We start from the raw sequence: 27,025 nt of genomic DNA, 5'->3' as shown, positions 1-27,025 counted from the left end.
GTTTCTCAAGGTCATTCCCACATATTATTTCACCCTCTTTGGTTCTGAATGGACCAAGAATCCACTTGAGGCATGAAGAGAATTATCTGTAACTGTTTGATTGGTTGGTTGGTTGGTTGATTGGCTTGTAATGCAAAACCCAGCTCTGATCATTCCCTGAAAAAAAATGCTACAGAGATAATAAAGTAGATATTTATCTCACCACATAGGGATACAACCAGAGGTGGTATTCAGCAGGTTCTGACCAGTTCTGGAGAACCGGTAGCGGAAATTTTGAGTAGTTCGGAGAACCGGCAAATACCACCTCTGACTGGAGATTTTACAGTATCCTTCCCCTGCCACACCCACCGAGTCACACCCACAGAACCGGTAGTAAAAAAAAAAATTGAATCCCACCACTGGATACAACTCTCTTTAGCTAGATCCATCCAATGTCTATAGGGTATTCTGTACCTGAGGTACAAGCAAGGAGTACTGAAGCCAAGACTAAGATGGTTTTAGAGTAAACTTAAGTCTCCACACTTTGCGACTTTGCGACTTATGGATTTCAACTACTAGAATTGCCCAGCTAGCTTGGCTGACTGAGGAAATCTGGGAGTTGAAGTCCACAAGTCCTAAACTTGCCAAGGTTGGAGGCCCCTGGTTTAGAGCAAGGGCAGTACGGAAAGCTATGTCTAAACCACATTAAATGGTTTAAAATCAATTCCTAAACTCTTTCCTGGTCAATGTTTGTATGTTTTTTGGTTTAATATCCTGCATTTATTATTTTTACAAATAACTCAAGGCAGCGAACCAGTGGTGGGATTCAATTTTTTTTTTACTACCGGTTCTGTGGGCGTGGCTTGGTGGGCGTGGCAGGAGAAGGATACTGTAAAATCTCCAGTCAGAGGTGGCATTTGCCGGTTCTCCGAACTACTCAAAATTTCCGCTACCAGTTCTCCAGAACTGGTCAGAACCTGCTGAATACCAGTGAACATATCGAAACACATCTTCCTCCTTCTATTTTCCCCACAACAATAATCCTATGAGTTGAGTTGAGTTGGGCTGAGCGAGAGCGACTGGCCCAAAGTTACCCAGCCAGTTTTCTTGCTTAAAGTGGGACTAGAATTCACAGTCTCCTGGTTTCCAGCCGGATGCCTTCACCACTAGACAAAACTGCCTCTCCCAGTTTGTGTTTCCTGAAGAAACTTTCTTCCTGCAACAGCCCCAGCCAGCACTATTTGAACCCCATGAATTAAGCGTATGCTTCTCCTCCATCAGTGGTCACAGGTTGATAAACAACTGAAGGAAATGAGGCGTGATTTTCTTATCTTTAAATACGTTTAGGCATTCATGGCGAGAGAAAAAGAAGCAGAATTCCCTTCCCTTTCAAACAAGGGTGAAGATTCACAGCTTAATCAGTTCAGGGACAGATGCAATATTGAAACAAGCATGAAAGAATCATCACATCATCAGTTCACGGAGTCTCATGATTGTCTCATAAATGCCACAGCTTAGTGGTGTGACAAAATGTTGGGCGATTCCCAGCGATGCACCTGCCATCTTCTAAATTTTGTCACCCACCCACACCAACCCAGTAGATGGCCATGATTGACCTCCAGCTGCCTGCTATTCTCTCCTGAAAGAGAATAAAATGTACACGACATTCCTACTCCATTTATTTCTTTTATAAATCTCGTGGCCCACCACAATTACACAAAGACTCCTGACAGCCAACCAAGAGGAAACAACAGCCATAATAAAACATACGTAAACCGACACAACACCTGGCATCTACCCCCAAGCTGGAAATCTTCAGTTATATCCAGAAAGGGGATAATATCAGAGCAACTCAAATCTCCCACGGGTCATTTGGTGGGGGGGAGTTTTTGGCCCCTCATTTTGGGGATTTGGTCCCTGTGATCTCATGAAAACAGGGGACGGCCAGCTGCTTCTCTCTGCATGACTGAAAAGATTGAGCCCAGATCAAGTGGAGAAATGCATTTTTCTTGCACGATGACCAGTGCCAGGGCATAAAAAGTTTTATAGAGAAAAGACTAAATTGCATTGGGAAGCTAATGGGAAGCTAATACAGGGCCCGCAAAAGGGCGCACCTCCTGGCAAATACTCTTGAGATTCATGGCCAGTGCATCTGGCATCAATTGAAGTCTTCAGAGGATGTTTAAAAGCAGCCTCGTGCGGAGCATGTTCCAGGAGTCGTGTATATGTGTGTCCATGTGTGTGCATGTGCACACACATGACATGGACACATGAATGCTTTCAAGTTTGTGTGGAGTCTTAGAGACTGTCCGGACGACCCCCTGCAGTTTTTTTTGGCAAACCAGAAGTGGTTTGCTGTTGCCTTTTTGCTAGAGCTGAGAGGGAGCGAAGCCAGGGACATTTTATTTACTGCAAAATGGAAGGAAGGAAGGAAGGAAGGAAGGAAGGAAGGAAGGAAGGAAGGAAGGAAGGAAGGAAGGAAGGAAGGAAGGAAGGAAGGGAGGGAGGGAGGGAGGAAGGGAGGAAGGAAGGAAGGAAGGAAGGAAAAAGGAGTAGGAAGATGCAAAAGAGATGAAGGAGGAAGAAAGGGAGGGAGGGAAGAAGAAAAGGAAAGTAAGAAGGAAAGAAGGGATAAAGGAGGAAGGAAGGAGAAGAAATGGAGAAGGAGGGAGGGACAGAGGGAGGAAGGAAAAAAGGAAAGGAGAAGAGATGGAGAAGGAAGGGAGGGAAGGAGGGAGGGAGGGAGGGACTGAGGAAGGAAGGCTTTTAAAATATGGTGAAATTAAACACAGAGCATAAAATTTATTTGGGTATCCTGGCATTGAGAGCCACCCTGCTGCCTCCCCCACGCTAATTTTAGTCCCCATCTTAAAGAGCAAAAGGGCATAGCAGGTGTCAGAGGGAAAACCAGAAGCAGCTTTCTTTCTACGTGGAATCTTTCCTACAAATCCTCATTATTCTTCTGAAGGCGCTATCAACCCGTGCCTTTGTGTCTCCCTCCCAGCTACTCCCTCTGGGGTTAACAGAGGCATCATTAACAGAGACTTATTCATTCATTATTCACAGCTGGCCTTGTGAAACCCTCCCACCCCATCTGGCATGACTGGAGCACCAGGGTGGGTGTCGGAGAGAAAAATCTCCTTTTAAATTATTCAAATATTGCTCAGATGACCCCCCCCCCCCTTAACCCAATCAATAGGCAGGGAGGGGGTTGGGAGACACCCATGGATCACTGTCAAGATGAAATTTTCTAATCTTGCCCCCATAAAGCCCTCCGGGGCCTTCCCAAGCCTCACTGCCTCTGCACAAAATCCAAGCGTCGTTCTTGATTTCCCGCTGGGATGGCGGAAAAAAACCTATCTGCTCTTGGTTGTGTTACCAAAAAAAAAACCCTCAGATCCATCTGTGCTCAGAGAATTTCATTTCATTTACTCTTTTCATACTACCCAAGGACCAAGGTTGAGTGGCTAGGAATGCGTTAGATCAGTGGTCCCCAACCACCGGGCCCCGGACTGGTACTGGTCCGTGGAGCATTTTTTACAGGGGCCGCAAAGAAGTGGGCGCCGCCATCTTGTTTCGACGGGCGCTTGAGAAAGTGCTTCCGGGTGAGCTTGTCGGCCGTCGGTTGGAAAGCGGCGTTTGGGTGCTGAATCCTCGTGCCTTAGTTTCGCCGAGTGGGGGGCGGCTTCAAACAAAGAGCCGTCCCGAGGCGGTGGAGTCTCGTGTTAGGAGGAGATTAAGAGAGCCCAAAAGCCCATCGACAAAGGTACAAAGGAGGAGTTGAAGGTGGCGGGAGAAGCGGGGACGGCTGGCTGGCGGTCGCCGGCTCGCCTTGCCTTGGTCATGCGTGCTGATGCGGTACCGGTCCGTGGATCATTTTGTGATGCCGGCACCGGTCCGTGGGACAAAGGTTGGGGGCCACTGCATTAGATCAGCAATGGCAAACACCTGACATAACGTGTCAAAGGCAACACAGCCTGGCATTTTGGATGAGCTGCCAGCATTCACCGATACCTGACAACAATACTCGGAAACACACCCTGTTCTTGTGTGAGGCCAAGGCTGCAGAGGCCTTGTGAAAATGGAGGCTACTCTTCTGCGGCCTCTGAAAATTTGTTTTACTTGTATTTCGTTTTTGTAATTATTTGATTTTTCTTTATATAATACATAGCACCCACACATGAGGAGGGAAGGGAAGAGAAGGCAAGAGAAGAGAAGAAGAAGGGAAGGAAAGGGAGGGAGGGAAGAAGGAAGAATTGATTTTTTGAGCCACAGTGGCACAGTGCTTAGAGTGCAGTACTGCAGGCCACTTCTGCTGTCTGCTGGCTGCCTGCAATTTGGCAGTTCGAACCTCACCAGGCTCAAGGTTGACTCAGCCTTCCATCCTTCCGAGGTGGGTAAAAGGAGGAACCAAATTGTGGGGGGCAATATGCTGACCTATGTAAACCGCTTAGAGAGGGCTGGAAAGCGTTGGAAAGCAGTATATAAGTGCTAAGTGCTATTGCTATTTTTTAAAAAAATAAATGAATATGAAAAGAATTGTTTCTCTTGTTTGGGGAGATTGTGCATTTTCTGAATATTTGACAAAAGCTCCACCATCAGTGCATTAGACATTCGATCTGAAGCCAAAAATGTATGTCAGAGCAGGAATGGGTACCTATATTGCATAGACACAACGTGTGCATCCCTGCATCCTGCAAAGCACAATGTTGGTTTCAGAGCCTAAACACAACACATCCTCGCTGTTGCCAGTTTACAATTAAAATATTGAGCCAAGTTAACTGCCAAGATAATAAAAAGAGATTCAAACATCGTCATAGAAACTGTGCCAGCTGGAATCAGTTTTTCATCGATACTATTATTAGAGGCACCAGGAGCAACTCTCTTCACTTACAGCTGGACATCCTACTTGGTAACTAAGCTGAGCAAACCTAACAGATAACAGATAATCAGAGTTGGAAGGGACCTCGTAGGTCATCTAGTCCAACCCCCTGCCCAAGCAGGAGACCGTACACCATTTCTGACAGATGGGGGTCCAAAATGGAAGAATCACCCATTGGTATTTTTTTTCTTTTTGCAAAGAAGGGGAGAAAATACAGTAACAATAGATGGCTGACGTTGCTAGAAGCATGGCAACCCATGAACTTTTTAAAGTCTGAGGTAAATTTATGAAGGGTAGGTCTCCCAAGTCTAAAACCATGGCTTCAGGTAGTCCTCAACTTACAACCACAGCTGAGCCCAACATTTCCATTGCTCAGCAAGACAGTTATGTGAATGTTACCCCATTATGACTTTCTTTTCCACAGCTGCTAAGTGAATCACTGCCGTTGTTAAGTTAATAACACCGTTGTTAAGTGAACCTATCTTCCCTATTGCTTGTTGGAAGGTCGCAAAAGAGAATCACCTGATCCCAGGACAACTGCAACCGTCATAAATGTGAGTTTAGCTGCCCAGTGTCTGAATTTTGATCACATGGCCATGGAGATGCTGCCATGATCGTGTGAAAAACAATCCTAAGTCACTTTTCTCGGTGCTGTTCTAACTTTGAATGGTCACTAAAAAGTGTAAGACATTGATGGTGAACCTTTTTGTTATGGTGTGCCGATATGGCACACGCGCGTGCCAGCACCCACAATACAATGCGCCCTGCCTTCCCACGCATGCACGTGCAACACCCCCGCCCCACCCCTTTACCTGCACTACGCGTGCGCGCACCTCCCAGCTGATTTTCGGCCTGTTTGAGGCCTTTTTGCCTTCCCGGAGGCTGGAGGGAAGCCTCTGCAGCCTCGGGAGGCCGAAAAACAGGCCCGTTTTGGCACTTCCGGTATTTCCGGAAGGCCCGTTTTTCGGCCTCCCGCGACTGCAGAGGCTTCCCTCCAGCCTCCGGGGAGGACAAAAAAAACCCTCAAACAAGCCAAAAATTAGCTGGGAGGCACGCGCATGCACAGTGCAGGTAAGTTTGGCGGGGGGTTGCGTGCCCGCACAAATGGCTCTGCATGCCATCTGTGACACACGTGCCATAGGTTCACCATCACGGGTGTAAGAGACAGATATTATGAAACAGCATCAGTCCTTGGCAAGTACAAACAATTTCGTTTTAAAGCATTCCTGAAGGGCTACAACCACTTTAAGTGAAGTCACCTAAGCTCAGTGGCATCCACCATGATGAGTCTTCTCCTGGAGCTCCTTGGTATCCTGATGGACCCTTGAAATGTGGATAATTTAGTGTGTCGTGTATACTTTAGAAAGAAAGAGAGACATGCATCAGCCAAAGGCTGAATATTTGACCGCCAGCTGTGAAATGTTGCAGGTTTCCTCCCTTCTGTAAAGCATGTGGAGAGGAGTCCAGTCACACAATTGTGCAAGTAAGCTTGGGGTCAGAAACTGACAAGAAAGGTGTCAAGAGAAATCCATCAGTTAAACATAACATGGCATCTGCGGGCTGTATGGGGAACAAAGACATGGCGTTGGGGAAAATATTCTTCATAGGAAGGGAGCACAGTTGCAAGTTAACAGGAATTATTAGAGGACTATGAGAAAAAGTTCATTTAGAACAGTGATTCCCAATCATAGCCATTTTAAGATGTGTGGACTCCATTCTGGCTGGGGTATTCTGGGAGCTGAAGTCCACACATCTTAAAATGGCTAAGGTTGGGCAAACCCTGATTTAGAAGTCTATGGCGATTCTCAATCACCCAGATCATGGTTGTCCCAAAGGCGCTTTTTTTCAGAAGGCAACTAGACTTCCGTGTTTCTTCTTAGAAGACGTTTCGCTTCTCATCCAAGAAGCTTCCTCAGCTCTTGCATGAGAAGTGAAATGTCTTCAAAGAAGAGGAAACAAGTCCAGTTGCTTTCAGTTGCAAAGGTTTGAAACAAGATGTAAAGAAACAGGATTTATTCAGAGATAATGGGTAAAAAATATAATTAAAAAAGAGATTCTGCAAAAGTACATAAGACTGTATTGTTGTATTTGTATTTGAAATAATGTTAGAAAATTGGAATATTATATGATTATAAAATGGGATAAAATATTAAAAGGAATGTGTAAAATGCTTAAGATTTAACGATAGAGTTTAATTTGCTATGGATTATTGTTTTAATTATATTATAAACGTATTATTCTTTTTTATTTTAAAATATAGTATGTAGCTTTAGAATGTACTAAGCAGAATCAGAATGAAAATTATATATTATTTTAAGTGTTAAACTTAGGGGAAAGCTATAAAGGCGTCATACTTCAATCAGTGATTACAGGAGAAATTTTGTGTTAATGAGAAAATAATAATAGATAATTGAAACAGAACAGACAAAAGATATAAACATAATGATTTAAATTGAGATGAAATAAATAAAACAGAATTAAGAGAGTGAAAAGAGGGGAGAAGCTATATAGAAAATGTAGAATGGTAAATAAGATATGAAATGGTATATAAAGTGAGCATGAATTCGAATTTATGTCTGTACAAAAAGATGTAACCTGGGATTAAGCCGCTTTCCAAAAAGAAATTTTATGTTTTTATGTTTTGTGTTTTGTTTGTGTATGTTTGTTTATTGAAAATCAATAAAAAATTTATTTTTTTAAAAAAAAGTCCAGTTGCCTTCTGAAAAAACACCTTTGAGTGTTTATTAAAGGTAGGCTTCAAAAATTTTAGCAACAGGTTCTCTGCCCAGTTGCTGGGTGGGCGTGCCATGGTGGGTGTGGCATAGTTAGCCTCCTGCACCATGGGGGGGCATTTTTGCCCTCCCCGGGCTCCGGAGGCTTTCCTCAAGCCTCCAGGAGGCCAAAAACCCGTTTCTGGCCTTCCTGAACTTCCAGGGGACCCATTTTTCGCCCTCCCCGAGCCTCCACGTGCACCCTGCACTTACCTGCATCCAAAACAGGGTCTCCTGGCAGGGGCGGGGCAGGGTGGGCGGGGCCAGCCAGGAGTGGGATTTGAGGGTTCTCCGAACTGCACAAAATCTTAGCTAGAGGATCTCCCGAACCCCTGCGAACCCCCAGCAGCCCAACCCTGCCTTGTTGAGACTGATTTAGAAGAAGAAGACAAAGGCCAGAATTAAGGATTGTTGAAGACTTTACCCAAAGATTTCTGGGTCTTATCAAGCTCACCATCCAGGTGTCCAAACCAAATCTATGACTTTAAAAAGGACTCAAAGGAAAAGTTGGGATCACACTAGCTACTTTTTAACTCATGGTTCAGGAAAGGGGCATTTAAGGGTGTGCTTCCTCCATTAACGATGTCTTCTCACCTTGTCCTGTTGCTTTCCATCCATATCCACATTTCAGTATTCAGTTATTGTGTCAGGTTTCTGGAGATTGCCCTAATTAAATCATGAGCCTCGAGCCAAGCTTCAAAAGAATCCAAAAGATTTATTAGGAGCACCATGTATTTACTAAGTCTGCATTAATAATTGTTCCTATCACCCATCTCCTCCCACTTATGACTGTATGACTATAACTTTGTTGCTTGTATCCTTACAATTTATATTGATTGTTTCCAAGTATGATTTGATTGCCGATTTGTACCCTATGACTATCATTAAGTGTTGTACCTTATGATTCTTGATGAATGTATTTTATTTTTCCTTTATGTACACTGAGAACATTTCCACCAAGACAATTTCCTTGTGTGTCCAATCACACTTGGCCAATAAAGAATTCTATTCTATTCTGTTCAATAATACCTTGCTGGACCTATGGTCCAGTTTCTTAGTTGTAGATGATACGTAGTGGCACTTCAGTCCAAAAATGCTTCTTCTAGATTAGAAGACTTCCTTTTTTTTTTTTTTTGCAAGTGGCTCACTTCAGAGGTCCATGGAAGGAAGGGTACTTTCCCAAGAGAAAGAAGGAGAATTCAGAGCCATCTATCATTGTTGTGGAGGTCCTTCTCTGACCTTTTTCTGCCAAGGGTACTTTCCCCAGTCTTAATCCTCTGGCTATTCCATTTACTTTTGTCTTAAGATCTTCATGGAAGATTAGCTGAAGGCTACATTGGTTTAGGGTTTCACAACCGACCGACCGGATTCTGTTGGGCAGTGTTGAGCTTCAGGGTTTAGTGACCCTGGTCGAGAATCAGATTTCCTGATGTTTTGCCAGCAACTGTGGCTGGCACAGCCAGACACTCAGGTGCCAAGACACCCGGCTGTAAAGACAGGAGCCCAGTCAATCTCTGCTTAGTTTTCCATGGTCTGTGGTAGTTCTCCATCTTGTCTCTGAAGATGCCAGCCACAATTATACAGAATAACAGAGGAGGAAGAGATCTTGCAAGTCTTCTCGTCCAGCACCCCACCCCCCTAGATCCTATACCATTCCAGACAAATCTTTTCTTTAAAAATCTCCAGGATCTTTGAAAGATATAGTTCAGTGATTCCAAAATCTACATCTGCCAGTTCTTTCAGAACTCTGGGATGCAATTTTTTTTGCACCTGTGATTTGAATTTGTCTAGAGTGGATAGGTGTTCTCTTACCATTTTCTTACCTATTTTGACTTGTATTCATAATTATATTGACTGTTTCCTAGTATGATTTGATTGCTTATTGTACCCTATGACTATCATTGTGGTACCTGATGATTCTTGACTCTTGACAAATGTATCTTTCCTTTTATGTACACTGAGAGCATTTGCACCAAGACAAATTCCTTGTGTGCTCAGTCACACTTGGCCAATAAAGAATTCTATTCTATTCTATTCTATTCTATTCTATTCTATTCTATTCTATTCTATTCTATTCTATTCTATTCTATTCTATTCTATTCTATTAACTGCTTTTGATAGTTACTGGTGAACGTCAATAAATTGATGTTTAGATCCCAGGCACTAAATTCTGAAGTCCAAAACGCTTCCCATTAGCTGAAGGCTTTGGGAATAAGGATTCAGGATGCTATCTTACTTTTTTTTTTTTTTTTTGTGGGGGGGGGGAAGGAAGATTATAAAGCAAGAGAGTGGGCACTATTTCCCCATAAATAAACATAAGTGTCCAGTTTCTTGATCCATCGCAGATGAAGAATCTTGGCGTCCTAAACTTTAGATCCAAATCTAAGTCACTCAAGACTTCGTATCAGCCTTTTTCAGCCTGGCACCTTCCAGAATCTTCCACTCTAAGTGTATTTAATTGTGTTTTTAAAAAGCCAATTTGCTGCCATCTGGTGCGTTTATATCGACTAGAGTAGCTGACAATCCTTAGAAGCAATTCAAAGAATTGACATTGTTGAAAAGATGAACAATAACCAGGCACAATTGCGAATAGAGTAAAAGCAGGCAGATAGAGGCGCTGAAACAGGATATAGATTAAAACTGACATGGGTTATGGAATAAATGCCTTCTGAAATTGGAGAGATCTTAACCAGCTGGAGAGAGAGGAGGGGGGATAGATGGAAGGGGAGAGAGAGGGGGGGGGGGAGAGACTGATCTATAGTCCAGAGGCAAGGATTTTGTTGATTTAGTGATCTCTTCTCTTTTACTGATCCTCAAATCTGTCATTAGATCTTAAGATGTGCGGTTTTAAGAGAAGGCTGCCTTTAGGGAGGGGTGGGCAAGCTATGGCTTGAGGCACATGGGCCCCAGCATCCATTTACATTCCTGATGGACAGGGCACAATTTGGAAGTTTGTTGTGGTTGTTTTGCCTCAGGAGGTGGTCTTTAACAGACAAAGTGAGTGTCTTGGAGAGGTTTAAGGCAAGCAAAGCATCTCTTTAGAAAACCACTCCTGCTCTCTCCCTCCATTCCCAAAGCTGTGTTTGCACACCCTCAAGAGCAGAATGGGTATCTTAAATGCCAATAAAATCAAAGGCTGTCAATCCCTGCCTAACCTCAAACCCTCCCTTGTCTCAAAATGGAGAAAGAGCAGAGTTGGAACATTCAAGAAAGTCATGGCTAAGGCTGAAAAATAATGACAATCTCTGCTCTGTCACATTTCGTCACTTTTCTTCTGCCTACATCATCTCCAGCAACTCAGATGATGGGGTCTGTCTTCATTTGAAGGACACTGGTTCTCGTCTTCTTCCCATCTCTCTGGAGCGGCCCTCCGGACCTCTTCTACCACAGGGATGTCCAACTTTGGCTACTTTAGGACCTGTGGACTTCAAGTCCCAGAATTCCCCAGCCAGCCACGAGAGCCGTGGAATTCTGGGAGTTGAAGTCCACAGGTCTTAAAGAGGCCCAAGGTTGGACGCCTCGGTTCTAGAGAGCACAGGCTTCAGAAGTCCCTCTCTGATTTCTTAGATAAAGCTTTCCCCCACCCAGTAGCATTTACAGTTGTTGGTGTGTTTAAACAAGCCTGGAAGCCCCTTTTCAGGGATATTTTTATGTAGTTCCTTGCCCTGAACAGAAGGCTGGATTCTCTGGCCCATCAAACTCTATGATTCTTGTTCCTTCTCATCAGGATGGCCATGGGAGTTATAATCCGACATTATGGCATGCATAAGCGCGCCAACATGCCTACCGTCCCTGTCCTATTGTTTCTTTTTATTTTTCTTATATGTATCCATTTCATGTATTGATAACTATGTTTATACTTATACCTGTTATCTTATAGTCGATTGACAAAATAATAAAATAAAATAAAATAAATAAAATCTACATTTGCATCCAGTTGGAAAAGGGAAACCTGTGCCCCTCCAGAAGTTGCTGGATTATGAGTAGATTAACATTGGCAGAAATGAGTAGATTAACATTGGCAGAATTCGAGAACAAGAAGAAATGGAGTATTATATGATTTAGGATTTATTTTATAAATGGTTGGAAAATAAAGTAAGAATTTAAATGGTATTGTTATAATCATATATCATGATATATAATGCCGAATAGGCTATAATATGAATGTAAGCTTAGTAAGAAATGTATACAAATATTAATATGTGCACAAGATAGATGTACCCAGTCGACACACTGTATATGAAAGATGGTTTTATTTTTTGTTTTTGTTATAACAATAAAAAACTTATATAGATATAGATATAGATATAAAGATATACAGTATAAAGATATATAGAGAGAAGTTGCTGGATTAAAACTTCCAGCATCCCCAAACCACTTAGACAATGGTGAGAACAGCTGGCTCTGTAAGACAGCTAGGCCTCAATTTACAACCACAATTGAGCCCAAAATTTATGTGGTTGGGAGATAGTTGTCAAGTGAATTTTGCCCCATTTTAAAACCTCTCTTGCCACAGCTGTCAACTGAAACACCGAGCCGGTAAGCTAGTAACACGGTCGTTAAATGAATCTAGCTTCCCCATTGACTTTGCCTGTCAGAAGGTCACAAAAGGGGAATCACATGATCCCCGGGATGTTGCAACCGTCATAAACGTGTGCCAGTTGCCAAGCATCTGAATTTTGATCACGTGACCACGGGGACGCTGCAACGGCCATAAGTGTGAAAAACGGTCATAAGTCATCCTTTTTGGCGCTGTTGTAACTTTGGTCACTAAACAAACGGTCGTAAACTAAGGACTACCCGTATTTCAGAGGGCTGCAGGTTCCTCCCTCCCTTCCCTTTTGACACACATGCTCTTCCTCGCGGGATTGATCAGCCAGCCACCCCGGCTACCGGATCCCAGACCCACCTACCAGAAATGGGCTGCAGAGATTTGAGCTGAGGGCGGTGGGGAGGAAGAGATGAATGAAACATGACTAAATGTCTCTTTTCCAGCAATGACCTTCACATCTTCAAATGCAAACAAGAAACCAGAGAAAAGCTAATAATACTTCGCTGGGCCAGCCGGGAGTAAACACTCCTCTGCCTTAGCCGGGGAAGCCAGGAGCTCGAGTGACACCCGCCTGGAGCCAGTGAAGGCAGCCAAGAATGTGCCGAGCATGTCTACAAACTGGGAAAGGCTGCTGCTGCCGCATTTGAAGTCTCGGGGTCTCTCGGTGTTTGTTTTCTGAGGCCGAAGAGCCAGCAAACGTGCTGCAAAAGGCACTCAGCTTTGGTATCCACACCCTCACTTGCCCTGTTTCCCTGAAAACATGACCTATCCTGAAAGCAAGTCCTAGCTTGATTTTTACACATGCACCCAATATAAGCCCTACCCCTCTCTAAAATAAGCCCTAATTAAGATTCCCGCCCATTCTAAAGTACACAGGTAAAAAATTAAGCTAGGGTGGGGATGAGGGGGCGTGGAGCTACCCTACTACTCACCTTTGGACAGTTGTAGCCAGGCCTCACACACCCCGACACCTGCCTTGCCGGCCCATTTCTTCTGTAGCTGGCAAGAGTAGGAAGGCTGTCCTGAAGGCCTCTGTAGCTGATAACAAAGCTACGGATCGATCCAGAGCTCTGTTATTGGATGCAGAGGCCTTCAGGAAAGCCTTGTCGGCTGCAGAAGTAGTAGTTCCTGAAGGCCTCTGATAGCAAAAAGGGAGGCCGGGGGCGACACGTGCAATGAGGTTAGTCAGTGGATGACCTCCCCTGAAAATAAGACCTGGTGCCTTTTTTTGGTGGCAAATATATATATAAGACAGGGTCTTATTTTCGGAGAAACACAGTATGGAAACAAAGACTTCGTAAAGGATTAATCAAATCCACGAAAGAAGAACTTCCACTCAGTGGTCTTCTAGTCTGTCAGTCTGTGCTCCATTCAAAATCCAAAAAAGAAATACTTAGACTCCATAGATTAGAGGAAAGATATCTTTTACTGAAATTCGAAGTGGAAGCTACAGGTAGAATTCCGAATCTGAGAAATTAGGCGCGCAGATCACATATACAAAGTGATGGAATTGTTCCCACCCCCCCAAAGTTCAAAAGATTCTTCCAATTAAAAGTTCTGGATATGATCATGTGAACATCTTCAGGTGGTGATGAGGCCTCTGTCCGTTGACCTTGGCATATTTTGATAAAGATTCGCAGTTGCGCAAAGGAAAGAAAGCTAAGCAAGGAAATAGAAACTTAACAGCAGGAATTTATACTCCCCCCCACTCCTCATTTTTTCAACACAAGAATGTAACACCTCCAGCTCTCTTCCCAGACACAACCCCTCCCCCCGTTACTCATGGCAGCCGAAAGATGCAAAGCAGTAGAAAAGATCTTGGAGGCTGACATAGTCCTTGCTCTTCAGCTGCTTCGGGAGAGCATTTCCCAGGCAGCCTCCCGTCCTGAAGAATTCTGGGAAATTTTACAGGTAGTCCTTAATTTATGACCACAAATGTATTAGAAATATACAGATGGTCCTCAATGTACAGCCACAACTGAGCCCAAAATTTACCTCGGTAAGGGAGAAATTTGTTAAGTGAGTTTTGCCCCATTTTCCTTGCCACGTTTGTTAAGTGAATCACTGCAGTGGTTAAACTAGCAAATTCGTTGTTGAGTGAATCCGGCTTCCCCATTGACTTTGCTTGTGAGAAGGTCGCAAAAGGGGATCGCATGACCCTGGCTGCAACGGTCATAAATATGAGTCATTTGCCAAGTGTCTGAATGTAAATCACATGACCATGGGGATGCTGCATCGGTCATAAGTATGAAAAAAGGATAATAAGTCACTTTTTTCAGTGCCGTTGTAACTTTGAACAGTCACTAAATGAACTGTTGTAAATCCAGCACTACCTATATATGTAACTGTGTAATAATTGCATTAGATAACTGCATACAGGTAGCATTCGACTTGTGACCACAATTGAGCCCCAAATTTATGCTGCTAACAACTTAAGTGAGTTTTGCCCCGTTTTACGACCTTTCCTGCCACCGTTGCTAAGTGAATCACTGCAGTTGTTAACCTCGCGCTGTTATTAAATGGATTTGGCTTCCCCCTTGACTTTGCATATCAGAAGAGTCACAAAAGGCAATTGCATGACCCCTGAGACTTGAATAGAAGAGAAGAGAAGAGAAGAGAAGAGAAGAGAAGAGAATAATAGAATAGGATGGGATGGGATGGGATGGGATGGGATAGGATAGGATAGGATAGGATAAAGGCCACCTGGCTGGTGGGAGGCACACGCACGTGTGTGTCAAAACTGAACTGGGGCGATGGCTTTCGTGCCATCAGAGAGGGCACTGCATGCCACCCCTGGCATGCGTGACACCCCTGGCATGTGTGCCACAGGTTCGCCATCATGGGTCCAGGATGCTTTGGTCAGAAACTGGGAGAAGCAGTGCTTCCTTTGGCTGAAGAAAGGCCAGAAACAAAGAACCAAGGCAGCTGAAGGCTGAGTGACAGGAAATCGATGCTTTGTCTTTCTGTATATCCATCTTGGCTCCAGTCAGGGCACTTGTATCTTATTGTGTGGAGCAGATCAGCAGAACCCAAAGGCCTAGAGGGTGTGTGTGTGTGTGTGTGTGTGTGTGTGTGTGTGTGTGTGTGTGTGTGATGGCTCCAGCAAAACCGAAAACCACGATGATCAGCAAGTTTAGAAGCTTCACAGGACTTTATCCAGTTTAAGCTTCGTAGGTTAATTTCTATTAAGATCCTCCAGAGGAATGGAAGCGATTTGAACGTTGCGAAGGGAAGTGCTGCGTCTCGGCTAAAGTAAGAGGCATCAGGAGAAAGCTGCAAAATACTCCCCAAGACAAAAAAAAAACAAAAAACCATCTAATCCAGCATCCTGTTTTTAACAAGGACCAGCTAGATGATACCTGGGAGGGTCTAGGACTTCCGCCCGACTACCCTTGACTGTGCAAATGGTGAGAAAACAAACGGTGTTTGGGGCCAATGGGCGTCGGGCGGAGGCCCATTGGCCAAGGCCAATGGTTGGGGAAGGGCCAGCCAAGGAGGAAAGCTGGAGGTAAATGGGCGGAGGTGGGAGCTTGGAGGAAAAGGAGGCGCTGCCAACAGTAGGAACCTGAAGGTTCCATTCCGACCTGGGAAGATCCTCCTCCTCATCATCATCACCATTACCCATGAACTTCTATTTTGGTGTTGACAGAGCTCAGGTGTTGATAGACTACAGGTAATGCTTGACTTACAACCCTTTGTTTAGTGACTGTTTGAAGTTACAACGGCACCGAAAAAAAGCGGCTTATTTCACTCTTACGACCCTGGCAGCATCCTCATGACCACGTGATCAAAATTCGATCACTTGAACAACTCTATTTATGACGGTTGAAGTGAGACGAATAGCTATTCAACGTCTTTTTAAAAACTTCCAGTGTTGGAGAATTCACAACTTGAGGCAAGTCCTTCCTCTGATTAATTGTTCTCACTGTCAGGAAATGTCTCCTTAGTTCTAAACGTTGCTTTTCTCTTTGATTAGTTTCCACCCATTGCTTCTTGTATATGTTTTAGCCTCCAGTCCCCTAATCATCTTTGTTGCTCTTCTCTGCACTCTTTCTAGAGTTTCAACCTCTTTTTTACACCGTGGCGACCAAAACTGAATGCAGTATTCCAAGTATGGCCTTAGCAAGGCCTTATCAAGTGGTACTATTAACACTTCACATGATCTTGATTCTATCCCTCTGTTTATGCAGCCTAGAACTGCGTTGGCTTTTTTGGCAGCCGCTGCACACTGCTGGCTCATGTTTAAATGGTTGTCCACTAGGACTCCAAGATCCCTCTCACAGTTACTACTATTGAACAGGGTACCACATATAGGGTTTTCTGCCAAAGCAAGGGGTTGGACTAGAAGACCTCCGAAGTCCCTTCCAACTCTGTTATTCTAGTCTATTCTATTCTATTCTATTCTATTCTATTCTACCCTTATTCTATTCTACCCTTATTCTATTCTACCCTTATTCTATTCTACCCTTATTCTATTCTATTCTATTCTATTCTATTCTATTCTATTCTATTCTATTCTATTCTACCCTTATTCTATTCTATTCTATTCTATTCTATTCTATTCTATTCTACCCTTATTCTATTCTACCCTTATTCTATTCTACCCTTATTCTATTCTATTCTATTCTATTCTATTCTATTCTATTCTATTCTATTCTATTCTATTCTATTCTATTCTACCCTTATTCTATTCTACCCTTATTCTATTCTATTCTATTCTATTCTATTCTATTCTATTCTATTCTATTCTATTCTATTCTATTCTATTCTATTCTATTCTATTTGTATTCTATTCTATTCTGTCTTTTTCTTAAGTTTTGCAGGAGGTCTATGAAAGATTGCAATAATGAAATACAGGTAGTCCTCAACTTACAACATTTACAAATTCATCTAGTGGCTGTTTGAAGTTTCAACAGCACTGAAAAAAAGTTACCTAGGATCATTTTTCATATTTATCAAAATAAATATGCATCCCCAATGGCCACATGATCAAAATTCAGACATTTGGCAACTGGCTCCGATTTATGACGGTTGCAGTATCCAGGGGTCAGGTGATCGTCTTTTGCGACCTTCTGAGAAGCAAAGTCAATGGGGAAGCCGGATTCACTTAACAATCCTCTTAGTAACTTCACAACTGCAGTGATTGACTTAACAACTGGAGGAAGAAAGGTCATGAAATGGGGCAAAACTCACTTAACAACCGTCTCGCTTAGCCACAGAAATTCTGGGCTCAATTGTAGTCGAACGTTGAGGACTACTTGCACTGATTTTAAAAAGCCCCAGATTGTACGTTAACATAACAAAGCATCAGAGATGGTATTCAGCAGGTTCTGACCAGTTCTGGAGAACCGGTAGCGGACATTTTGAGTAGTCTGGAGAACCGGCAAATCCCACCTTTGACTGGCCCCACCCCCATCTATTCTCCGTCTCCCGAGTCCCAGCTGATTGGCTGGGTCTTCTTTGGTTGCCCTGCACAGGAGAACGGAGCTGGAAAGCAGGTTAGTGGGGTGGGGAGGGAATGGGGATTTTACCATATCCGTCCCCTGTCACGGCCACCAAGCCACGCCCACAGAACCAGTAGTAAAAAAAAATTGAATCCCACCACTGCAAAGCATGAACCCAACACGAATGAAGGCCTATATACAACTGCCCCAGGATGAAATTGCAGGAAATCTTTGTCTTCTGAGCTTTTGGACTCATGCTAAAGCCCATTTTTGGGGAACTTCTTTCCAGCAGAGTATGTGCTGCTCTGTGTGTGGTATTTATAGTGTCTGTTGTAAGTGGCTTGATTGGGGTGTGTTGATAGTGGCTTCTAAATCATGAACCCAATAACTAACACTTCAACTAAGGATAGCAAGAAAGAAATATAGGTTTTCTTTTTAAAAAAGGCAGAAATATTCCAGAAACGCTTTTCAAATCACCAGGAGATTATAACTGAAGAGAGATAATTCCCAGCGATCAGAAAGAGCTCTGTAAGCGTTTCCAGATCGCTCCAGATCTCGAGACAACATCAGCCCCAAAGCTCTGCTTGATAACTATCTTGCTTGGCTCCTTTCGGAAAGAGCAAATATTTGCTTCCACAGATCCGCAGAGACAACTGCAATGCGCCCAAAAAAATGTGAGCTATGTGCAAACACAGAAAGGTTTCTCTCAAACAAGCTCAGAAATTGACATCTGCCCATGGGGGAGGGGTTGTAGTGGGGGAGGCTCCAACAAAGCGTTGCAGCGTGGAGGCGACCATCAGGGTTCCGCTCAACCGCATTCTGTGCCCATGACACAACAATCGGGCACTGTTCTGATTGGCCCGTCAAGCAAATTCGGTCCTCGCTGGATCTACCTGAGGGCGCTCCTAATCCCAAGAAAGGTCTTCTTCAAAATGCTTTTGTTTCTGCAATATTTTTTTGGGCGGCAGGGGAGGATTTCTCATGCCTGTTGTCACAGGCCTCGCAGGTGGACACAGTGCACGAAGCCCAAATGTGCTTTTGCTGCCTAGCCATTGCTGTTTCTGAAGTAAAGATGTGTTTTGTTTTGTTTTGTTTTGTTTTGTTTTGTTTTGTTTTGTTTCGTTTCGTTTCGTTTCGTTTCATTTCCAGAGGTGGTATTCAGCAGGTTCTGTCCAGTTCTGGAGAACCGGTAGCGGAAATTTTAACTAGTTCAGAGAACCAGCAAATACCACCTCAGACTGGAGATTTTACAGTATCCTTCCGCTGCCACGCCCACCAAGCCAAGCCCACAGAACCGGTAGTAAAAAAAAAATTGAATCCCACCACTGTTCGTTTCGTTACAGTTTTAATGGCAGAAATGTTTCCACAGAATTAAAAATAGGACTCATTTTTGAATGAAGAAGGAATAAAGAACAGTACAGGTAGTTCTCAACTTACAGCCATTCATTTGGTGACTGTTCAAACTTACAACAGCAGTGAAAAAAGTGACTTAGGACCATTTTTCACACTTACAATTGTTGCAGCATCCAATCCATCTTCGATCAGAATAGAGCTAGAAGGGACCTGTTGAGGTCTTCTAGTTCAGAGATGTCAAACTTGTGTCGTCACGGCAGAAAATATGACACCTCTGTTCTAGTCTAACCCCCTGCTCAAGCAGCATACCCTTTATAAGTGGGGACTAACCTTTTGGGGCTCCTGTGCCAAAAATTGCGCATGCACCAGCACTCGCGCACTCACGTGCCATCACCCAGCATGCAATGAATGTCCCCCCTCCCCACGCCCCCTGTGCATGCGCACGCAATTCCCCCCATCCCCACTGCACTGATTTTTTTTTTTGGTTGGTTTGAGGCCTTTTTCGGCCTCCCAGAGCCTTGGAAAAAGCCTCTGCAAGGCTTTTCAGGGCTAATTATAGGCCCGTTTTGTCACTTCCGGTATTACAAGAAGTGATGAAACGGGCCTATAATTCATCCTGAAAAGCCTTGCAGAGGCTTTTTCCAAGCCTCTGGGAGGCCGAAAAAGGCCTCAAACCAACCAAAAAAAAATCAGCTGTGAGGCGCGCGCATGCGCAGTGAGGTAAGTTTGCCTGCGGCTCACATGCCAGCACAAATGGCTCTGTGTGCCACTTGTGGCACATGTGCCATAGGTTCGCCATCACAGCCCTATACCATTTCAAGACAAGTGGCTGTCCAGTCTCTTCTTAAAACCCTCCAATGACGGAGCACTATGATCAAAATTTGGATGCTTGGCAAATGGTACATATTTATGACGGTTACAGTGTCCCGGGGTCATGTGATCACCTTTTGTGACCTTCTGATGAACAAGGTCAATGGGGAAGCTATTTAATCACCATGCTTCTAACTTACAACGGCAGTGATTCACTTGTAATAACTATGGTAAGAAAGGTCACAAAATTGGACAGAACCCACTTCACAACTGTCTTGCTTAGCGGCAGAAATTTTGGCTTCCATTGTGGCCGTAAGTCGAGGACTACCTGTAACAAGGATGTGGAAAAAGAAAGAAAGAAAGAAAGAAAGAAAGAAAGAAAGAAAGAAAGAAAGAAAGAAAGAAAGAAAGAAAGAAAGAAAGAAAGAAAGAAAGAAAGAAAGAAAGAAAGAAAAAGGGAAGGGAGGGAGGGATGAAGGAAGGAAGGAAGGATGGATAGGTAGAAAGAAAGAAAGAAAGAAAGAAAGAAAGAAAGAAAGAAAGAAAGAAAGAAAGAAAGAAAGAAAGAAAGAAAGAAAGAAAGAAATTGAAAGGGGGAAAGGAAAGAAAAGTGTGTATGTTACAGCAGGGGTGTCAAACTCAATTTCATTGAGGGCCGCATCAGGGTTGTGTTTGACCTTGGGGCGGCGGGAGGGGCACGGCCAGCTTGACGTCAATTGTGTCGGGGGCGCCTGTGGTGGCCCGAGCACTCTGCAGTGAAAACGGGCTCCTCAGCTCCATTTTCAGCCTTGCGATGGCCTTGCCGGCAAAAGCAGAGCTCAGGAGAGCTGTGGGGGGCTCGTGAGCTCCATTTTTGGCTGCAACAGCCTCCTGCGACTCTCTGTCAGAGAAAACGGAATTCCGGAGCTCCGTTTTCACTGGTGGAGGCACCGCAGGCCGGTCCTTCGTTGTTTCCAGGGCAGCCCTGCAGACCAGATCTAAGCACACTGCAGGCTGGATCCAGCCCCCGGGCCTTCAGTGTAACACCCCTGTATTATAGGAACATCCAAACTCCACCAACTCTGATTTAGTCAACAAATCAAGGTTAAAGAAACCATGGCTTGGGAATCGAATGACTCCAGCTGTTCAAGCTGAGCAAACATATTGGAATGATTTCATTTCTGATACTTGCCAGGCATGGCCTTTTGTTGGGAAATTACCAGCTAGTCAAGGACGAGGGGTCAAGTGGGAGATTAGCTTTGAGTCATTATACAGGCACAAGAGACCTAGGACTCACACACACAGACGCACATACAGACACACAAGTTCCATGCACTCTTGTCTGTTGGGAGCAGTTAAGATGATAGGTTTGTTGACCAGAAGGTCGGCAGTTCAAGACCCAAGAATCACATGACAGGGTGAGCCCCCTTCTTGTCCCGACTCTTGCAAGTAGATAAATAGGTACCACTTCAGTGGGAAGGTAACAGCGTTCCATAAGCCTTCGGCATATACAGGTAGTCCTCAGCGCACAACAGTTCATTTAATGACTGTTCAAAGTTACAACGGCACTGAAAAAAAGGCGACTTGTAACCATTTTTCACACTTACAGCCTCTGCGAGCATCCCCGTGGTCATGTAATCTACGTTCAGAGGCTTGGCAACTGACTCACACTTATGATGGTTGCGGTGTCCTGAGGTCTTGTGATTCCCCTTTTGCGACTTTCCAACAAGAAAAGTCAAAAGGGGGAAGCCAGGTTCCCTTAACCATCATTCGAGTAATGTAGGAACTGCAGTGGTTCGCTTAACAAATGAGGCGAGAAAAGTTGTAAAATGGAGCCAACTCGCTTAACAAATTTCTCACTTAACCACAAAATTTTGGGCTCAGTTGTGGTTGTTGAGGACTACCTGTAGTCATGTCAGCTACATGACCATGGAAGCGTCTTCCGACAACAGTGGCTCCTTGGACTTAGAAACAGAGATAAGCCCCCTAGAGTTGGATACGACTAGCCAGGGGAAACCTTCACATTTGTTTATATTCCCAAGACAGGGCGTGTAGTGGAGATATTCTTGTATAATAGGTGGAATACAATAACGTAGTCAACTTGAATTTTCCTGTGCGGTTCCAGTTGCTTGCTCTTGTTCCCTATGCACCTTCATACCAATCCAAGAAATAAACAAACAACTAAAAGCCATCATTCTGTGGTTAGTTCCTGGGTTATCCAGGACAAACACTCTGGATTTTCTGCAGAAAAGCTTCAGGCTGCAAACAAACAGAACCTCAAGGGACCTCTTAGAAATTAACCATTACCCAAAGTTGGATGAGTACAGAAACCAGGCGAGCTTGCTAGCAAATCTTTAAATCGCTCCAAGGGCCAAGAGTCAAAGGGAAAGGGAAAAACACATCCCTTGACTGTCTGTGTAGCCTCTTGCTCTGGCATATGTGAAACTCCATTGGTTCCAGCTTGTGACAAAGGCCCCATCGCCACTTGCATTTAATTGTAAACAGATCCAAATCTCTATTTTCCTCCACCCTTGACCTTGCCTTCATATCATTCTTGGCTTATCAGTCACTCTGTTATGAGAAAGCAGAGCTTTCTTTAGTTATTCTGGGACGAAAGAAGTTTGTCCCTGCTCCTAATTCTGGCACTGCACAAAGGCATTCTCAAAAATCTGTTGCATTTTCTCACCTTGGGGGGAAGTCGGATGGCGGGTAGGATCCCAAAACAGGACAAAATAGGTAGAAGGGGGCAGCAATTGCAGGCAGCAAACATCCAGCTAGTAAAACCAGTTTTGGTCACCACGCTATAAAAAAGATGTTGAGACTCTAGAAAGAGTGCAGAGAAGAGCAAACCAAGATGATTGGAGGACTGAAGGATAAAACATACAATGAACAGCTGCAGGAACTGGGCATGGCTAGTCTAGTAAAGAGAATGGATGCTTTAGATTCAAAGGAGAGGCATAGGTATTATAGTTTTTATAAAACCTTTGTAAGACCACACCTGGAATACTGCATCCAGTTTTGGTCACCACATTACAAAAAAGATGTTGAGACTTTGGGCGGGGGGGGGGGGAAGTGCAAAGAAGAGCAACTAGGATGATTAAAGGCCTGGAAACTAAAACATAAGAGGAACGGTTCCAGGAACTTTGATAAAAATTAGAATTAGGATTATTTTATTGGCCAAGTATGGTTGGACACACAAAGAATTTGTCTTGGTGAAAATGCTCCCAGTGTACCTAAAAGAAAAGATACATTCATCAAGAGTCAAGAATCATCAGGTACCACACTTAATGATAGTCATAGGGTACAATAAGCAACGAATCATACTAGGAAACAGTCAATATAAATCGTAAGGATAGAAGCAACAAGGTTACAGTCATACAGTCACAAGTGGGAGGGGATGGGTGATAAGGAGTGATGACAAGATTAACAGTAATAGTAGTGCAGACTTTGTAAATAGTTGGACAGTGTTGAGGGAATTATTTGTTTAGCAGAGTGATGGCGTTTGGGGGAAAAACTGTTCTTGTGTCTAGTTGTTCTGGTGTGCAGTGCTCTGTAGCATTGTTTTGAGGGTAGAAGTTGAAACAATTTATGTCCGGCATGTGAGGGGTCTATAAATATTTTCACAGCCCTCTTTTTGACTCGTGCAGGATACAGGTCCTTGATGGAAGACAGGTTGGTAGTAATTGCTTTTTCTGCAGTATGCGTCTGGCTAGTCTAGAGAAAAGAAAGACTAGGGAGTGACATGATAGCAGTCTTCCAGCATTTGAGGTGCTGCCACAAAGAAGAGAGGGAGTCAACTTATTTTCCAAAGCACCAGAAAGCAACACAAGAAGCAATGGATGGAAACTAATCAAGAAGAGAAGTGAGAGGAAAGAATGATAAGTTACTCTTATAATGGAATTTTTATGTAGTTAGACTAGAAGATTCTTCTTTGCTCTTTCTGATGCTTTTCTGTTTTCTTCTTCTTTTTCTTTTTCTGTATAAAACCCCCACCATAATACCTAAAATGTGTTCAGTTACAAGTACATGATACATTGGTTATAAGGGACATCCTCCCAAGGTAAAGCCCAGCGGTGAAACAAGATAAGACACTGAGACACAGAAAACAATGTCATGCTGACCCTCAAGCTTATAGTTTATCTCACTTTAGGATATAGAGAATATAAGGGAGTGTGGGGAGGGCCTCTCAGGCATGGCGTGTCCTGTGCAGGGGTATAAAATGTATCGCTTGAATATGGAAGCTTGCTCTTCTTGTACCCAATCCACTTTGGAAGAGACCTGAAGGCCCGTTTGCAAATGCTTATTTTCTTTAATAAACCTTTGAATTGTGAACCAGACTTGTTTCTGTGTTGTGAGTATTGAATAATTCGGGTTTCATATCTCACAGAAGCAACCTGGAATTAAGGAGAAACTTTCTAACAGTGAGGACAATTAACCAGTGGTATAATAGCTTTGCCTTCAGAAGTTTTGGAGGCTTTTAAGAAAAGACTGGACTGAAAGGGTATAAGATTTCCTGCTTGAGCAGGGAATTTGACTAGAAGACCTCTGAGATCCCTTCTATTCTTTTTTGCGGTTCTTATTAAGGCAACAATCAGCCAAATGCTCTTAGGGGAGGAAAATACATGCTCTGACATGATTCGGTAGTCTGTTTCCTTCAATTGCTGTGTAGCATGTAGCAATTAGAGATCCACAACTGTCTTGAAGTAATGTTGCTATGGCCAGCCCTAACTACAGGCTGATACACCATGAATTTGCCCTATTCTTTGAACAAACCACCAGGAACCAACATGCTCATTTTGTGGCAGGAAGTTCTCCAAAGTAATTATGCATTGTGCAAACCCAGGAAACAGGCCTTTTGTTAGGTGTTGAAATCAAATAACCCACTCCTGGTTTTGCAGGATTGGGTGAGCTTCTCGGTCAAGACCACACATGCCCAGCAAGTTTTGCAGGATATGTCTTGAGCTGCTCTTCCAAGAAATTTCAGCTGAATGGTTTTTAAAAGGTGCACAGTTTTAGGCCTTCCGGGGCTTTTAAAGCCCTCCTTTTGTCCTTTAACCCTTCCAAACTTCCTAAAACATAGTAGGAGAAGAGAAAGCAGCAGCTAAAGATTTGGGCATTACACATTTTGGGGCCAGCAACAAGAGATCCTGGTTAATAATAAACAGATTTTGGCTAATAATAAACAGCAATCCCATGGTTTTCTATGGGCCAGTTTTGCCAAAACCCAGAAGTGAATGGTGGGTTTTAGCAAAACTGTTATAAAATGCGGTCATGTAAACATGGGAAGCTGCAAATGGCTGTAAATGCAGTTTGGCTGCCAAGCGTCTGTGATGACCCAAAGGGGCGTGGCACAAAGGCAACGCAGTCAGATAAGCAATAAGAGTCCCTTTATTGTCTCCAACTTAGCCCCCAATGTCCAGGTTACCTTTGGGCTGGAGAAAAACTCTCCCAGGAACAGCCTTTGACTGTAGAAAATTCAGTCCAAAATAAGGTACACACAAATTGTAACTTAAAATCCAAACAAACCAAACTGAAGTCATTAGTTTGGCAGGGCAGGAGCAGGAATTTCAGACTTAAAAGCACAGCAAAACTCACACAGCCAGGAACCCAGATAAGCCATGACGATACAAGATAGTCACATTTGCTCCCAACAGCTTGCTGCACGCAGTTTGCCTTTTTTATACACTGTGTTCCCAGCTGCAGGTAATGAAGGGAATCAGGGCCCTTTCCTCACCCTGTAAGCCACGCAACCCACACTGCTCTCTTCTCCGTTCCTCTTTGCGTGCTCTAGGATGAAGAGGGGGTGGGCCTGGGTCTTCCTCTGAATTCCCTCTCCCTTGCTCTACCTCTCCCCTGCTCTGCCCAGCCGGACTGTGCCCTTCCCGAGTTTCTTTCACAACCAATGGAGCCACACTCCCACTCCCTGTCAGCTGTTCGGCTTCCTCCTCCGAGTCAGATTCCAACAGGGGCGTGACAGCGTCCTACATGCAGACACATGACCCAAGTGCATGGGATTGACTGATGCAATTTTAAATCCAGGTCATAAGTATTCCCCAGGTAGGTCCATCATACCTTCAAATGCTCACTAAGTGGTGGGTCGAAAGTCAAGGACTACCTATAACAATAAGTGAAAATGACCTTGGGAGACAGGATGAACAGCCAGGACCAGAGCCAGGGGAACACACAGATAAGAGGAGGTGACGCCACAGAAGGAAAGGGGGTATGGCAAACATCTCAAAAGGGACCCTTACAATGCTATAAAAAGGTATATAGGGAGAACTGTATTTTCAGACTTGTAAGATTCTGTTAATGTAATCTTAAAACAGAATTAGTACTTCTGGATGTGCTTCTTGTCTGAACTACCTCACAAAGCTGACTTTCTGACTTTCTAACGTACTGAAGATGTGCAAACATTTAACAGAAGAACAGAATAACCAAGGGAGAGCTGTGGCTCACAAAGTTAGGATGCTGGGCTGACAATTGGTAGGCTCGTATTCGAAACCCGGTTGCTGGCGCAGGATGGGGTGAGCTCTCGTCACACGGTCCAGGTCCTGCAGCTCAAAAGCAGGTGACCGCGAGTAGATAAATGGGTACCACTTCAGCGGGCAACTTAACAGGGACATGAAAGAAGCCTCCAAATGGGTATCCTGCAGGCAACAGTGATGTCACCATTCAATCGTTTCAACCCGGAAGAACTTCAGTGCTCCCAACACAACTGTAGTAGTACAGAATAACAGTGTGGGAAGGGACCTTGGAGTTCAGGGGTGTCAAACTTGCGGCCCACAGGCCGAATGCATCACGCACCAGCCATGCCCACGCCCGGTTTAGCAAAGGGGAAGTCACGATGCCTGACATGACGCCGTCGTGACAATGCGAGTTTGACACCCCTGCTCTAGTTCAACCCCTTGCTCAAGCAGGGGACCCTAGACCATTTCGGACAAATGATTGTCCAATCTTTTTTTAAAAAAAACCTCCATTAATGGAGCCCCCACAACTTCTGAAGACAAGTCATTCCACGGGTTAATTGTTCTCACTGACAGGAAATTTCTTCTAAGTTCCAGGCTGGTTCGCTCCTTGATTAGCTTCCACTTAATCTTAGCCAGTTTCAAAGATCTCCCACATTGAACCAGAGAAGACATGACAACTGTTTCCAGGACTTTCATAAAGAGGCCACTATACTATGCACAGTTGCGAAGAGAAGATTTTCCTTGCATGTGGCAACTGCAGCTGAATGAAAAAAAAAGATGGGAAGATT

At 44.0% G+C, this 27,025-nt stretch overlaps 2 long non-coding RNA genes across 2 annotated transcripts in view; one reads left to right on the top strand and one right to left on the bottom strand.

Annotated features, from left to right (window-relative positions):
- LOC148131855 (uncharacterized) overlaps positions 1-27,025 on the top strand; it is a 205,892-nt gene that overhangs the window by 83,088 nt on the left and 95,779 nt on the right. The window lies entirely within an intron of this gene.
- On the bottom strand, positions 19,773-25,964 carry LOC148131856 (uncharacterized). Its single transcript, XR_015747265.1, has 3 exons — positions 25,505-25,964; positions 22,171-22,341; positions 19,773-20,115 (listed from the first exon to the last, which is right to left on the bottom strand). It is a non-coding gene; the product is annotated as an uncharacterized LOC148131856 (long non-coding RNA).

Source organism: Notechis scutatus, chromosome 2, assembly GCF_049901735.1.
Source record: "Notechis scutatus isolate UNSWTSFEM ecotype Mainland chromosome 2, rNotScu1.2, whole genome shotgun sequence".
Lineage (NCBI taxonomy): Eukaryota > Metazoa > Chordata > Lepidosauria > Squamata > Elapidae > Notechis > Notechis scutatus.
This window is presented reverse-complemented; position numbering and strand designations above follow the sequence as displayed.